Here is a 15886-nt window from a genome sequence, read left to right as displayed (position 1 = left end):
ATTCAATCATTTAAACTTCATTTTGTAACAAATTGGAAGTCTCTAGCACAAATATTTCGATTTATGGGTGGAATTTATGAAAAAAATAACATTTCCTTACGTCCGAGCGGTAACTCTTTCCGAAAAAATCATACGTGCGATTGTGGTAATGTTTTCACCATTTTAAAATTAGCCGTTACATTAAGTTTTATATATGAAAATGTGCGCAATTTCATGTAGAATACAACGAAAAATAATTGAAGGTTGTAGCTTTTCTCATTTTCGAAATATTTGCATATAAATCACGATAAATAGAAAAACCATGTTCAGTCAACTTTGACTCTACCGAAATGGTCGAAAAACGCAATTATAAGCTAAAACTCTTATTTTGTTCATGCCACTTACCTGACAGATATATATATAGCTGAATTTTCTGACGTCCGACAGAAATTTCAAAACTCGCGGCACACGCAGTGGGCGGCCAGGTGGTAGTACCATTCCCGCCGCTGGGAGGCGGATATCAGGAACCATTCCCATTTTCTATTCATATTTTTTTTCTGTCGCCGGTCGTAAACATCTGTTTAACAGACCTCTGCTCAGGATTTTTTGGAAATTGGACTCGCTTTTAAGTATCTGATTGATTTTTTTGGTATTGAATTGGATTGTTGAATTGGCATGCGCGATAGTGGACCGTTTTTTGATTTTGGATTGACTTTTCTCTATAAGATATGTCTATCAAGTGTTGTGAGTTTCAGAGTGTGTGTGAGGGCTGATTGTAAGGTGAGGCTACCGAAAGCATCGGTAGACCCCACACAGTATGTATGAGTTGTAGGGGGCTTAATTGTTTGATTGATCATCGGTGCAATGAATGTGAGAAATTGACTGATGATGAATTGGAGAGTATATGAGTCCTATCGCCTTAAATTGGAGCGCGATAGGATAGGAGGTCTTCCTCAAGGAGGTGGTGGTTCTTCCAAAGGTAAGACTAACATCTCTCCTGCACTAACACCTGTAGTGTTTACAACCCCTAAACCTGTGTTGCCTTCGGGCTCTGATTCTGTGTCGGGAGAAGCGAATGCTCTCTCTATGATTTTGGGAGTCTCTTCGCACTCTGGAGACCAAAGTGAAAGCCTTAGAAACTGGCTCGGTGCAAGTGTGTGATCGTGCCCCAGTGTTGGTGGAGGGGGCGTCAGATCGGCCCCATAATGCCTCTAGGCCTAGACCTCTATCAGACTCCCAAGACCCAGGGAGGAGGTATGTCGAAAGCCGCAAGAGGGTTACGGGGAGGCTTCCCACCGATCTGGCGTCCCTTCGGCAGACCCTGTAGCAAAGACCCAGGCTGCCAAGGACCGTGCACGAGCGCGCGTCCTGAAGAGTGCTTCTCGTCCTCCGCGCGTCCTCCCGCGCAAGGGGTGGAGCGCTCGGAGAGACTCTCGTCCGTTTAAAAAGGACGTTTCTTGCGGAGGACGCTTCACGTCCTCTTTTGCCGCTTTCGTCGAAGACGCTTATGATGTCTTTCCGCCTCAGAAGAGAGGTAGGATCTCCTCCGATGAGGACGCTAGGTTGCGTGCACAGGCGCGTATACCTGAGAAACAGGTAGCTGTACCTGTGAGAAGGAAGGAGGCGTCCCCTCGCCCCTCGTCTTCTCACAGGATCAGTCCTGCTTCCTCTGCTCATTCTTCCCCAACCGAAGAACATTCTTTTGTCCCTTCAGGACCAGCTATCCTCGCTTAGGCTCAGAGGACTCGCCCAGCAGCAGTCGAGCCTAAGCGGAGGAAGGAAGGACCTTAGACTGCCTGTCAAGAGGACTAAGCAGTCTCCTTCGCCTTCTCCTACTTCGTCTCGTTCGCCGATCGCTTCTCCTTCGGCGATTCGCCGATCTCGTCCGTCCGCTAGAAGGACGTTACGTCAGGACGCTTTTGAGGAGGACGCTCTGTACGAGGACGTTCGGCAGGACGTTCGGCAGGACGTTCGGCAAGACGTTCGGCAGGACTTCGGCAAGACGCTCGTCAGGACGCTTGTCAAGACGTGTGGCGGAGGACGTAAGCAGTTCGTCAGGACGCTTGGCAGGACGCTAAGGCAGGACGTTCGTCAGGACGCTCGCCAGGCACGCTAGACAGGACAGGCGCCGGCAGGACTTCACCAGGACGCTAGACAGGACGCTTGGCAGGAACTCGCCAGGACGTTCAGACCTCCTTTCAAGACGTTTTTGGGGATTCTGATCAAGAAGTCTTACCCAGACGCTAGTTTACGTGCACAGGCACGTATGCCAGCGAAGAAATGTAAGGACGCTTCTCGAGCAGGTGAGACTGCTGCGGAAGGCGCTGAGGGACGCTCGTCCTCCTCAGGACGCTCTATCCTTCAACGAGCAGTAAGCGTCATAAAGAAGACAGCCGTAATAAGGCTGCATCTAGCAAGGATAGGGGTCCTTTGATAAAGCCAAGACCCGCCATTAGGACGCCTTCTCCTGACAGACGGTCTCCTCTTCCGTTTAGAGAAGAAGGAGAGCTAAGTAGTTCGGCTGAATCGGCTGAAGAGGAACCTGCTACAGCCCCTTCTATCTCGGACTATAAAGTCCTCGTACGACTCTTGCGTTCTTCGTTTGAAGACAAATTTCAGCCCGCAGCTCCCAAGTCTCCTCCTTCGCAGTTTCTTCATCTAAAACTGGAAAAACCCGGAGTTTGTAGAGATGAAAAACTTCTCTATCAACAAAGTGCTTTTAAAAAGCTCCAGGATTGGATGATACGAAGGAGAGACCAAGGTAAGACGACCTTCGCCTTGCCTCCAACTAGACTTAGTGGAAAAGGGGGCATTTGGTATAGAACCAAAAGATGAAGAATTTGGGAGTTCGTATCCCTTCTTCGGCTCAGGGAGATTTCTCAAGCCTTGTGGATTTGCAGAGGAGGTCGCTTTTACCCTCTGCCAAGGTAACTTGGACCGCGTCGGAGACTGACCATCATTTGAAGGTCTGCTCGGGACGCTGGAAGTCTTCAACTTCCTTGACTGGTGTTTGGGAGTTCTGGATATGCAAGCGAGAAGCCCAGAATCTCTTAGTCTGGGGGAGCTGTCCAGCGTGTTAGCATGTATGGACAAAGCCGTCAGGGATGGTTCGGAGGAGCTCGTATCTCACTTTGGAACAGCTTTATTAAAAAGAGAGCTTTGCTGTGCAACTTCACAGCTCGTCGGTGACGCCAGCTCAGAAAGCGGATTTGTTGTTTTCGCCTCTTTCGAACCATCTCTTCCCCCAGACTTTGGTAAAGGACCTGACGAACAGCTTACAAGAGAAGGCTACTCAGGACCTTTGGCCCAGTCTACAAGACGGTCAGCCGTACCTTCAACCTCTTCGGCTGCAGTTCGTCCGCCGAAGAAAGTAAAGCCCTTTCGTGGGGCTCCCCCCTCGAGAGCAGCTCTCGAGGGGAGAGGGTTTTCACGAGGAAGAGCTTCCTTTAAGCCAAAGCCTTCCAAGTGAAAAGCATGTCCTTCAGACACCAGTCGGAGCCAGACTGAAGTATTTTGCGGGAGCGTGAGAGAGAGCGACACGGACTCTTGGTCCCTCAAGATCGTGGCGGAGCGGGGTAACAAGATCCCTTTCTTTTTAGATCTTCCTCTCTTTTTCTACGACTCCCAGAGACCTTTCTCCATCCTACCAAGGAGAAAAGAAGAAAGTCTTGTTCGATCTCCTTCAACAGATGATCGACAAAAGAGCGGTGGAACAAGTCGCGGACCTGGGGTCTCCAGGTTTTTACAACAGAATCTTCATAGTACCAAGCAGTCGTCAGGTTGGCGTCCAGTTCTAGATGTAAGCAGGCTCAATCTTTTCGTGGAAAAGATCAAATTCACGATGGAGACGCCTCATTCTGTTCTGGGAGCGTTGAGACCGGGGCGACTGGATGGTATCCTTAGACTTGCAGGACGCGTACTTTCACATCCCGATCCACCCTCTTTCAAGAAAGTATCTAAGATTTGTCTTGAACAAGAAAGTATGGCAGTTCAGAGCTATGTGCTTCGGACTGACCACAGCTCCGATGGTGTTCACAGTGGTGATGAAGAACGTAGCGAGGTGGCTACACTCTTCGGGAATAGAGTTTTCCCTATACCTCGACGACTGGCTGATCAGAGCGTCGTCGAGGGAGAAGTGTCTGAAGGACTTGCAGTTCACTTTAGCCTTAGCGAAGTCCCTGGGGAATTCTTTGGTCAACCTCGAAAAGTCGCATCTGACCCCAACACAGTCCATCGTGTATCTGGGGATTCAGATGGATTCAGTGGCTTTTCGAGCGTTTCCGTCCCAGGAACGTCAGCGGCTAGGCTTAGAAAAGATCTCAGCCTTTCTAAGGAAAGAGACTTGCTCGGCAAGGGAATGGATGAGTCTGCTGGGGACCATTTCCTCGCTGGAAAGGTTTGTTTCTTGGGAAGACTGCACATCAGCCTCCCTTCCAATTCTTCTTGGCAGACGAGTGGAAGGCCAAAGACGATCTCAATGCAGTATTGAGAATATCGATTCCAATCAAGAACCACCTAAGATGGTGGTTGGACCCTCAGAAGCTTCAAGAGGGCGTGTCCCTAAGTCTTTGAGCCCCGACCTAGTGTTGTTTTCAGACGCTTCCATCACAGGATGGGGAGCAACACTAGGGGGGAAGGAAGTGTCAGGCTCCTGGAGAGGGGAACAGGTAACCTGGCATATAAATGTCAAAGAACTGGCAGCAGTTTTTCTGTCCCTGCAGTTCTTCGAAAAGAGTTTGGAAAACAAGATTGTTCAGATAAACTCGGACAATACCACAGCACTCGCTTATTTAAAAAAACCAAGGGAGGAACACACTCCAGAACGTTGTACTCCCTAGCGAGAGAGATTCTGCTGTGGGCAAAAAGAAAAAAGGTGACTATCCTGACGAGATTCATTGCAGGAGTGCAAAAACGTCAGGGCAGACCTTCTCAGTCGTCGGGACCAAGTCCTTCCGACGGAATGGACCTTGCACGAGGACGTTTGTCGAGACCTGTGGATGCTGTGGGGACGTTCCACTGGTCGACTTATTCGCAACGTCAAGGAACAAGAGACTTCCTCTTTACTGCTCCCCGGTCCTGGATCCAGAAGCAATCGCGGTAGACGCTTTGCTTTGGAATTGGACGGGCCTAGACTTATACGCCTTCCCACCATTCAAGATTCTGGGGAAGTCATGAGGAAGTTTGCGGCCTCGGAAGGGACAAGGTTAACCCTGATCGCTCCGATGTGGCCAGCGAGAGTAATGGTTCACAGAGGTCATGTCTTTCCTTGTAGACTTTCCAAGGACATTGCCCTGGAGGAAAGATCTACTCAAACAGCCTACTTCGAAAGGTTTCACCAAAACTCTCCGCTCTGAGTCTGACTGCGTTCAGACTATCGAAAAGTTGGTCAGAGCGAGAGGTTTTTCGAAAGCAGCTGCGAGAGCAATCGCACATGCGAGACGTGCTTCCACAAGAGCTGTTTACCAGTCGAAGTGGGCTTCCTTCAGGGCATGGTGTAAAAAGGAGGGAGTTTCCTCTTCCTCGACCTCTGTGAACCAGATAGCTGATTTTTCTGCTATTTCTCAGAAATGTGCAGAAATTAGACGGTCCCTACCATCAAGGGATATAAAGCAATGTTTTGTCAGCGGTTTTAGGCCAAAAGAGGCCTAGACCTGTCTGACAACAAGGATATTCATGACCTTTGAAGTCTTTCGAGACCTCGAAGGTTCCTCAAATGAGACCTCCATCATGGAATCTGGATGTAGTCCTAAAATTCCTTATGTCGAGCACTTTCGAACCGCTTCAGACAGCGTCTCTTCGAAACCTGACAAGGAAGGCTCTTTTCCTAACTTCTCTTGCGACGGCTAAGAGAGTTAGTGAAATTCAAGCGTTTAGCAAGTTAATGGGATTCAAAGGGGACAATGCTGTCTGCTCGTTGAACCCATCTTTTCTTGGCGAAGAATGAAAATCCTTCGAACCCTTGGCCCGAAGACTTTCGAGATCAAGGGTATGTCAAGTCTGGTGGGCCAAGAACCAGAGAGAGTCCTGTGCCCGGTCAGGGCTCTCAAGTTCTACGTGCATAGAACTAAAGAGGTAAGAGGTCCCTCAGGTAACCTCTGGTGCTCTGTGAAGAGGCCAGAGTTACCTTTATCGAAGAATGCTGTGGCTTTCTTTCTAAGGGACACCATTCGGGAGGCTCATTCATCTTTCCAGAAGACGATTTGAGCCTCTTCCGAGTAAAAGCGCACGAAGTACGAGCCGTCGCTACCTCTCTTGCCTTCCAAAAGAACATGTCAATCAAGGACATCCTTGATTGCACCTTTTGGAGGAGTACTCCGTCTTCGCCTCACATTACCTAAGGGATGTGAGAACGATCTATGACGATTGTAATGCACTGGGGCCATACGTTTCTGCGGACACAGTATTGGGGTCCGGAAGTAGCTCTTTCCCTATTCCTTAGTTAGGTTTAAGTTAGGTTGTTGTGTTTTTAGGTTGTGGTGAGTCTTATGTGAAGATCTCCCATCCTTTAGTTAGTTTTAAGGGGTTTTGTGTATAGTTGGTCAGGTGGTGGTCAGTTGCTTCGTTGCCCTCATTTGTATGGCCTCGATGATCTTGTCACGCTGAGGTCTCGCACCGTTGACAGATCATCCAGAGCGCACCAGCACTACAGGTCTCCACCTGGCTGGCAACTCTGTGATTAAGCAAAAGCAGCCTTACGTGACAGTAATCACATAGTCTATCTTTGCAAACAGGTAAGGAACCAAGATGTATATCATCTACTTAATTTAAGTTTCCTAAAAATCCTATTCTGTCTCTTCCCACCATCCAAAGGTGGGATTCAGCTATATATTATCTGTCAGGTAAGTGGCAGGTGAACAAAATGTTATTGTTATTATACAATTAAGTTTGTTCATACTTACCTGGCAGATATTATAATAAATTAAAGTGCCCACCTCCTCCCCTCAGGAGACAGAGGCATTAATAAAAAATATGAATAGAAAATGGGAATGGTTCCTGATATCCGCCTCCCAGCGGCGGAATGGGTATACTACCACCTGGCCGCCCACTGCGTGTGCCGCGAGTTTTGAAATTTCTGTCGGACGTCAGAAATACCAGCTATATATATATCTGCCAGGTAAGTATGAACAAACTTAATTGTATAATAACAATAACATATTTTAGTAGTATTCAATCATTTACCTTCATTTTGCAATAAATTGGAAGTCTCTAGCACAATATTTTGATTTATGGTGAATTTATGAAAAAAACTTTCCTTCCCTCTGCACGCGGATTCTCCGCCATAAATCTCCGAATTGCGTACATTGCATTCTCGGAAAATTTGCTCCGTTACATATTGAGGCATTTGTCATAGAGTTTTATATATGAAAATGTGTGCAATTTTCATGTATAATAAAAGGAAAAATATTTGAAGGTTATTGCTTTTCTAATTTCCGAAATAATTGCATGTAAATAAAAATTTATAAAAAAATTTCGACATTTGGTCAAATTTAACTCGTCCGAAATGGTCGAAAACTGCAATTGTAAGCTAAAACTCTTACATTATCGTAATATTCCATCATTTAACTTCATCTTGAAACAAATTTGAAGTCTCTATAACAATATTTAGATTTATGGTGAATTTAAAAAAAAAATATTTACGTCCGCGCGTTATGAATTCATGCATTATTTTGTGATAATATTTTCTCTGTGTTGCTTTTATCGTTTTACAATGTGTTATATGCCAAAAAGATTGCAATTTAGTTTACATTACAACGAAAAAAAAGTAACTTGTTACCTTTAACTGTTTTGTGCACAGCGCGATTTGAATACAATTATATATGAAATTTCGTTTTTGCGCTATCATATATCGCATTATTTATATATGATAATGATAATTTTTATCATTTCTGATGGTTGCATACTAAGCTTCAGGCAATGACAAAAAAAGGAGCCAAAAATGAACTCTTAATCTTCAAAACTAAGCACGCTGTGATTTTTTGAAAAAATTATTTTCTGGGCTCAGCTCGTGTCGCTGCGCGAAATATCCTTTAATCTATTATTTCTAGGGTAAATGTACTAACACATACCAGAGAATAAATAAAATAAAGAAAAAGGTCAGTATAACTGACTCGCTCACCCTCCAAGAGGGTGTCGGTATGAACACTAGGCGAGTGAGACCACTACCACGAGCCAAATGCCAATAGAAATTCTCACATACAAAAACCCTCCATGAGGGGCGCCGACCCACAGAGTGAGCAGCTAGTACTAATACTACTCCACCCATGTGCCAACTGCTGCGCCTCTGGTGGACATCCTTTTCAGGTAGCGCACACGAGTCACACGTGCCATTTTTTCTCTCTGTGTTTTTTGTGCCCTTTCGTTGGATTTATCTATAATGGAGCGTGCAGCTATCGCAGCAGCTAAGTTAAGTACTCAGTATTTATGGTTAGTCGGTTTTTTTCCGGCCCTGAGTCAGTATTTGCCGTTTTTTAGGTATAAATACGAACTCTGGGTCGGGATGCATGGCAGCATGGTTCTGCCTCGTGGTGGGTTCGTTCTTGGTCTCCCATACCTAGAAGCACTCCCCTTATCTATGTACGCTCTATATTATTTTATCCGCTTTACTTAGGGTACTGTCTACTCAGGTTGTCATGCATGCATGCCTTTTACCTTATGTAGGCTTCTCTATCCAGACCCTAGTCCCGGCTCTTAGTATCGGCCTCTGACTAGCTTTGAGTGGTAGACTTGCCTTCGGGTTAGTCCGTACATCTTCTGGATTTTTTCTCCTACTATATTGCCTTCTTTCTTTAATTTTTATTTTATTTATATTATGTATTTTGTTATAGTTAGGTTAGTTAGGCGTCTGGCTTAGCCTAGGTCCTGGCTCATTGAGCCTATCTACCGCTCATCAGTTCGTTGCTTCCTATAGCTTCTCTCTGATCAGTTTTTGGTTTTTGGCCCAGTGGGCCTATATGCTACCGCTTTTCAGTTCAGTTGCTTCCCGATAGCTTCTCTCTGATCAGTTGGTTTGTCCTAGGCTTAGTTGTCTTGTTTTGGTCTTACCGCCTCGTGGTCACTACGTGATCACGAGACAGCCAAGACGCGCTGCCCAGTCACCTTCCCCCCACCCCCCTTCCCGCTCTTCCATAGAGTCGGGGGAGGGTGGGTCGGTCTGCCCATGCTCGCTCCACATACCCGAGGCCGGCCTCCCTCTCTCCCCCCAGGCGGAGGGGCTAGGAGTCGGGACAGACCCAGACTGGTCTCCGGCTTCTCGGCTTCCTCGGTCCGGCCGGGTGGTAACGTGGTGGGGGGTACTGGCCTTTCCCCCCCCTCCGTTGCTGCCTTGTCGCTCCGTGCTAGCTCGAGCCTGTATGTCTTCTCGCTCTTTCCCACCTTACTAGGGCTCCTTTCTTGACCGGAGTCCTGGTAGGTACTCCAGCGGAAAGATGTTAGTCACCCCAGTAGAGTGGACCGGAACATACAGTGGGTCCCTGCTAACCTTACCGTATTGCTGAGTTACTACACTCCGCTACGCACTGGACTTGGTCCGGTTCGTTTGAGTTTTAGGTTTAAGTGTTATTAGATTAACTATAAGTTTATCTAAGTACCCTTAAACCAATCCCCCCTCCCTTACATGTCTTACCGGATCTCTCGGGATTATAGCCTATTCAGGCGATTCAGGGAGGGGTTATGCCCAAACAAATCCGAGCTCCGGCATGCAACGGAGTTCTTCTGTCCTTTAGCCTGTAAGTGATATTCTTTAAGGTACTCATGTGTCTTCCCACTTACAGGCCACCAACTGTGAGCATCCGGGATGCGCCGCCACACTTCAGACCCATGTGGACACGAAGTTTGCCGGTCCCATGCTCCATGCGCGACTCTGCACGGGGACATCCAGGTCTGGTACCATCGAGACGTGTACCATATGTTACGATCTGGTGAGCCAGCTTTTTAAGACGGGGTAAGAAGTATTCCATCTCCGGTAGCTGCTTCCGCTTCTGTTTAGTGCTTAAGTTTTCATCATTCACTTAACTTAATTAAGGCCATCTAAGTTTAAGTTTATACTTTAAGTTTTAGTTTTTAAGTGATTCTTCAAATCTAATCTACGCCCTCTCTTCCAGGCGCCGGCAGTGAGGGATACCGCACTGGCAACCCTGCGGTGGGCAATGGGTCGGCGGTTTTGGGAAGAACGCCGCCAAGGGTATGCCCTACATCCTAGAGAAACGGTTGGCGGTATTAATCTTCCCCGGAGGCAAGGCGACAGGATACGTCGACCCAGTAGAGGCGGCCCCGACTATCGCCTTCATCCAACAACAGCTGGCTGCCTCATTAACTGACCAAGACCAGGATATCTCCACGGACGTCGCGACTTTAGATATTAATGTGGAACCTATGGTAGGTGTAGACGACCTGTTGGAGTCGAGGTAGGTAAGGGGGATGGACACCCAACGGGTCACCCTTGGGCGTAACTGTTTCTTCTACTCCTGCAACCTCTCCCATCCTTCCAAGGCTTTACAGGTGATGAATTGTATACTCCTCCTGACGCTTCGGTTAGACCTAAGGTCAAGGTCAAGCAGTGAAATCCTTGACAAAGACGTCGTCGTCGTCTAAGAAGACGGCTTCGGCTTCATCCTCCTCGCGTAAGTCTCCGGCTGGGAATCCTTGGAGCAGACAGGTCTAAAGCTTCTAGCTCCGGCTCTAAGTCCTCGAGGAGTAAATCCTCCAGAGAGAGATCTCGCACTCCGGCAGAGTCACCAGTTCTGCTACCCTTGGTTCCGATTCAGAGCCACCCCTCCACCTCCACAGCAGCTCGGCTTTGGACTCCAATGCTGGCCTGTTGCAACAGGTGGGCGACCTGGTTGGGTCCCTAAAGAGTAGCATGGAACAAATGATCTCTCGATTGTCGGATAGGATTACTTCCCAAGACTCCATTATAGCCGGACTGAGAGAAGCTCCTCTAGCCTCTCCTCCACTTTCCAATACAAGTGGAACTCAGCTTCCTCCGTATGACTCGCTACCTCCGTTCTCGATGAACAACCCATGGAGAGTAGCGTCATACGCCCCCTTCCAAGACGGTCTCATTTCTATACCGGAATTTGGAACTCGAAGGATAGAGGACTTCGAGTTCTACCCGGAAGAACCTCCAGCCTCCGTTCATAGGCTACGCAAGGCTCACAGCTTCAGCCATGGTTCGGGATGATAGGGTACCAAAGGAGACAGTCCTCTATTCACGAGACCAGGCTCAGAGAGAATGGCTCAGGTGTTTAGAGGACATGGATTGTTCTAACACCAAGATACAACCTTTTAAGAGTCCCTTTACCATTTTCACATTGGATGGAGTACCCCGCTCCTGTTCCTGACAAAAGGATCGCGAGGTCTACCATCCCAGCGGCCCAGAAGGGGGAACCCATACTCAATTGAAGGAAGCAGATCCCACATCTCCGTTACTCCCCTCAGCCGGAGAATTGTGGGAAGACTTGCCGAACACCTTCTCAGCTGGCAAACTCAAACCGGACGTGCTATGGAGCAGTTTGGTGAAAAGCTACCCAGGCTCCCAGATAGCCTTATTCAGGCTGAGTTCGACGCGAAATCGCGATTAGCCAGATCAATTAACTCTATGGCTATGACCGAGGTAGCAACCATAGCCTATGGCTCAGAACCGCTTTTTAAGCTCATGACCAAATCCCTGACTCAAACGGTACAGTCAGATATGTTTGAGTTTGCCACTGCTAGAACGAATTGTAGGAAGCATGTCCTACAAGAGGCAACCATTCGGCATGAGCCGAATAGGTTACTTTCGTCTAACATCTGGGGAGCAGATCTCTTCCCAGAAGCTATGGGGTTGGAAAGAAGTCCAGGCAGAGGCTACGAGGCTGAACCAGAGCCCTTAAGGACCGTTGGGGCCTTACGGCTAAGAGGAGGCAAGACCTGACAGCTAAAGGTAAGGGACAGAGGAAACCCAGGCTTTTGTTTCCATCCTTACCAGAAAAAGCAGCCCCACGCTTTCCTCAGCAAAGTTCCAGCCGGTTGCCCTTAGTGCAAACAGCCCAACTTTTCCACTTCTAAAGCTCAATCACAGCCAATTTATGTGATATCCCCTCAGCCTCAGCCCTCCACCTCTTACGCCATCTCTCCAGCTTACAATCAAGCCTTCGAGAGTCAACAAGCTTCACAGAAGTATGACCGCTCGGTAAGGGAGGCAAGAGGTAAGCGTTCCTTTCGTGGGAGAGGATCGGGAGGCCCCTTTAATAGGGGAAAGCACTTCAGAGGAGGCCGAGGCGGTTACCAGAACAATGAAGAAATTCGGGTAGGAGGGAGGCTGTTTCACTTTCGCCACCGGTGGAACTTCAGCGAATGGGCTCAGAGCATAGTGTCAAAAGGCCTGGGTTGGAGCTGGTTGACGAACCCACCTCCATCCAGACCTTTCCGTCAACTTCCTTCCAAGGAATTGACAGAGTACGCGGAGGACCTCCTTCAGAAAGGAGCTATAGCGAGAGTCAAGAGATTAAAATTTCAAGGTCGCTTGTTCAGCGTGCCAAAGAAAGGCTCACAAAAAAGAAGGGTAATCTTAGACTTGTCCCGCTTAAACAAACTTAGCCATCCGCTGCGACAAGTTCAAGATGCTCACGATCTCGCAGGTGCGGACCTTACTTCCCCGTGTGCCGTCACCACCTCTATCGATCTTACAGACGCCTACTATCATATCCCTATTGCAAGACACTTCCGTCCGTATCTGGGTTTCAAGATAGGAGACCAGACATTCTCCTTCAAGGTAGTTCCCTTCGGACTCACGTGGCACCCAGGGTGTTCACGAAGCTAGCGGAAGTGGTGTGCAACAACTCAGGTCACAAAGGGATTATGGTAGTAGCGTATCTCGACGATTGGTTGATCTGGGCTTCAACAGTCGAGGAATGCAACAGAGCTACACTGAAAGTGATTCAGTTCCTGGAATATCTAGGCTTCAAGATAAACAGGACCAAGTCAAGACTCACTCCAGAGTCAAACTTTCAGTGGCTGGGCATTCAATGGAATCTATCCTCCCATACTCTGTCGATTCCATCAGCCAAAAGGAAGAAATAGCGAAGTCAGTCAAGCAATTTCTAAGTCACAAACTGGCGTCAAGGAGGATTCAGGAAAGGATCCTGGGTTCTCTCCGTTTGATCAGTGACAAAAGTCTTAATGAAAAGCCAAACTGAAAGACCTAACCAGAATTGGCGCTCACGAGCAAATGTCAGGTCCAGGGACAAAACTATCCTCAGTCCCTCTGATTCTAAAGCATCGACTTCGGCCGTGGGCGAAAGTCAAGAATTTGTCAGTGTCAGTACCTCTTCAGTTCCCTCCACCAGGGATCACCATCCACACAGACGCGTCCATTAAGCGGTTTGGGGAAGGGTATTCCCAGGTCCAAAAAGGTTCAAGGAACTTGGTCACCTCAGTTCCGTCAGTTCCATATAAACGTACTGGAGGCAATGGCAGTGTTCTTGACTCTAAAAAGGTTGCGCCCACCCAAAGTACTCCACCACATAAAGCTAGTCCTGGACAGCGCAGTGGTAGTACATTGTATAAATAAAACAGAGGAGGCTCCAAGTCACGTCATCTAAATCTGTCATGGTAGCCATCTTCTCCCTGGCAGACAAGTCAGTTGGCATCTCTCCTCCACCCACATAGCTGGAGTGAGAAACGTCATAGCAGACGCGCTATCCCGATCAGTGCCCCTAGAGTCGGAATGGTCACTGGACAACAGTTCGTTCCAATGGATCCTTCAAAGAGTTCCAGGGCTACAGGTGGATCTCTTCGCATCCCAAGCGAACCACAAACTACCGTGTTATGTAGCCCCCAACCTGGACCCTCTGGCCTATGCCACGGACGGCCTGGCTCTAGACTGAACAACTGGAAGAAGATTTATGTCTTCCCTCCAGTGAATCTTCTCATGAAGGTGTTAAACAAACTCAGGACATTCAAGGGTCAAGTGGCTCTAGTAGCCCCAGACTGGCCGAAGAGCAATTGGTATCCCCTAATTCTGGAACTGGGCCTTCGCCCTCTTCGGATCCCCAATCCCAGGCTCCAGTCAGTACAAACGAAGACTGTGTTCGCTTCCTCAGGGATTCTCAAAACCCTAACTTTATGGATTTCATGAAGTTTGCGGCAAAAAGAGATGCGAATATTGACCCTCAGAATATTCTCTTCTTGGAATCCGATAAAAGGGATTCAACTTTGAGACAGTATGATGCTGCTGTCAAAAAGTTAGCAATCTTCCTGAGAGAATCAGATATTAGAATCATGACAATTAATTCAGCTATATCCTTTTTCAGATCCCTATTTGAAAAAGGTTTAGCAGCTAGCACGATTACGACAAACAAGTCAGCCTTGAAAAAGATATTTCAATTTGGGTTCAACATAGACTTGACGGATTCCTACTTCTCGTCTATTCCTAAGGCATGTGCTAGACTTAGACCTTCTGTAAGGCCTACGTCAGTTTCATGGTTCTTAAACGATGTTCTAAAACTGGCTTCAGAAACCGATAATGACACTGCTCGTTTATAATGCTCTTAAGAAAAACCCTATTTTTTATTAAGCTTAGCTTCTGGAGCAAGAATTTCAGAACTGTCGGCTTTATCCAGAGATCCGGATCATATTCAATTCCTTCCCACAGGGGGAAGTCCTACTTTCTCCGGAAACGTAGCTTTTTAGCAAAGAATGAAGATCCTTTGATGAGGTGGGAACCTTGGAAGGTAACTACCCTTCCACAAGATGTATCTCTTTGCCCAGTTTCAACCTTACGAGCCTTTCTGTCCAGGACCTCCTCATCCTCATCGGGTCCCCTCTTTAAGAGGGAAAAAGGTGGAAACTTTATCCATTAAAGGCATCAGGCAACAAATCCTGTACTTTTATTAAGCAAGCCAATCCTGACTCTTTCCCGAAAGCACATGATGTCAGGGCCAGTAGCCACCCAATTCAATAATTTTTCCAACAATATGACCTTCGATGAGTTGAAAAAGTATACCGGATGGAAATCTACGACAGTTGGGTTTCAAACGTCATTACCTTAAGTCCTTGGAAGCTCTGAAATTTTCAGCAGTAGCAGCGGGTAACATAGTTTCCCCTGACTCTAGCTAATCTGTAGTAGAAGATTCAGTCCTCCTTTCTACCTGCCTCACCCAACAGTTCGTCTATTCCTGCCTTGTTCATTTACATTCACCTTGTGTCTTAGCTGCTTTTATGATGGTGTAGTGGGTGCCCCTTATTTTTTTGCTAGGGACACTCACAGATGATTATAGATATTGATCTCATGGATGTTATCCCCTTATTTTTATGCTAGGGGATACATCTTATTTATAATGGTTACGGGTTTTGTATATTAAGTCATATACATTCCTTTATATATTATTATTGTTGATTGGTTTGTTCATTTGATTATATTAATTGCTATATATTTTTTTTTGATACATGCCTTTACACAGATACCATTTTGATACATGTAAGCCATTTTACCTCTGTATATATGTATTACCTTATGTTAAGAAACATGATTAGAATTAAGTGTAATTTAAGCATATTTCTATTTTTGTATCACTGTGTATATGTATCTTTTTAGCAATTATATTCTTTTTATATTTATTTTACCTTTTATTTGAGACCTATTCTGATTTATTTTATTACTTTTGTTTACAATCTTGTGCTATTTCTCTGGTACGATTTCGCGCAGCGACACGAGCTGAGCCCAGAAAAGGGATTTTGACGTAAGGAAAAATCTATTTCTGGGCGATTGGCTCGTGTCGCCAGCGAAATCCCACCCTACCCATCCCTTCGCCCAAGATTGTCTGCTAACTTCAGGATGGCCACCAGAGGCGCAGCAGTCGGCAGCATGGGATGGAGTAGTAGTAGTACGAGCTGCTCACTCTGTGGGTCGGCTCCCCTCATGGAGGGT

General features: G+C 46.9%; 1 pseudogene; it reads left to right on the top strand.

Moving 5' to 3' along the window:
* Positions 1-15886, top strand: part of LOC135195362 (ral GTPase-activating protein subunit beta-like) — a 142307-nt pseudogene that overhangs the window by 78910 nt on the left and 47511 nt on the right.

This window comes from Macrobrachium nipponense, chromosome 16, assembly GCF_015104395.2.
Source record: "Macrobrachium nipponense isolate FS-2020 chromosome 16, ASM1510439v2, whole genome shotgun sequence".
Classification (NCBI taxonomy): domain Eukaryota; kingdom Metazoa; phylum Arthropoda; class Malacostraca; order Decapoda; family Palaemonidae; genus Macrobrachium; species Macrobrachium nipponense.
This window is presented reverse-complemented; position numbering and strand designations above follow the sequence as displayed.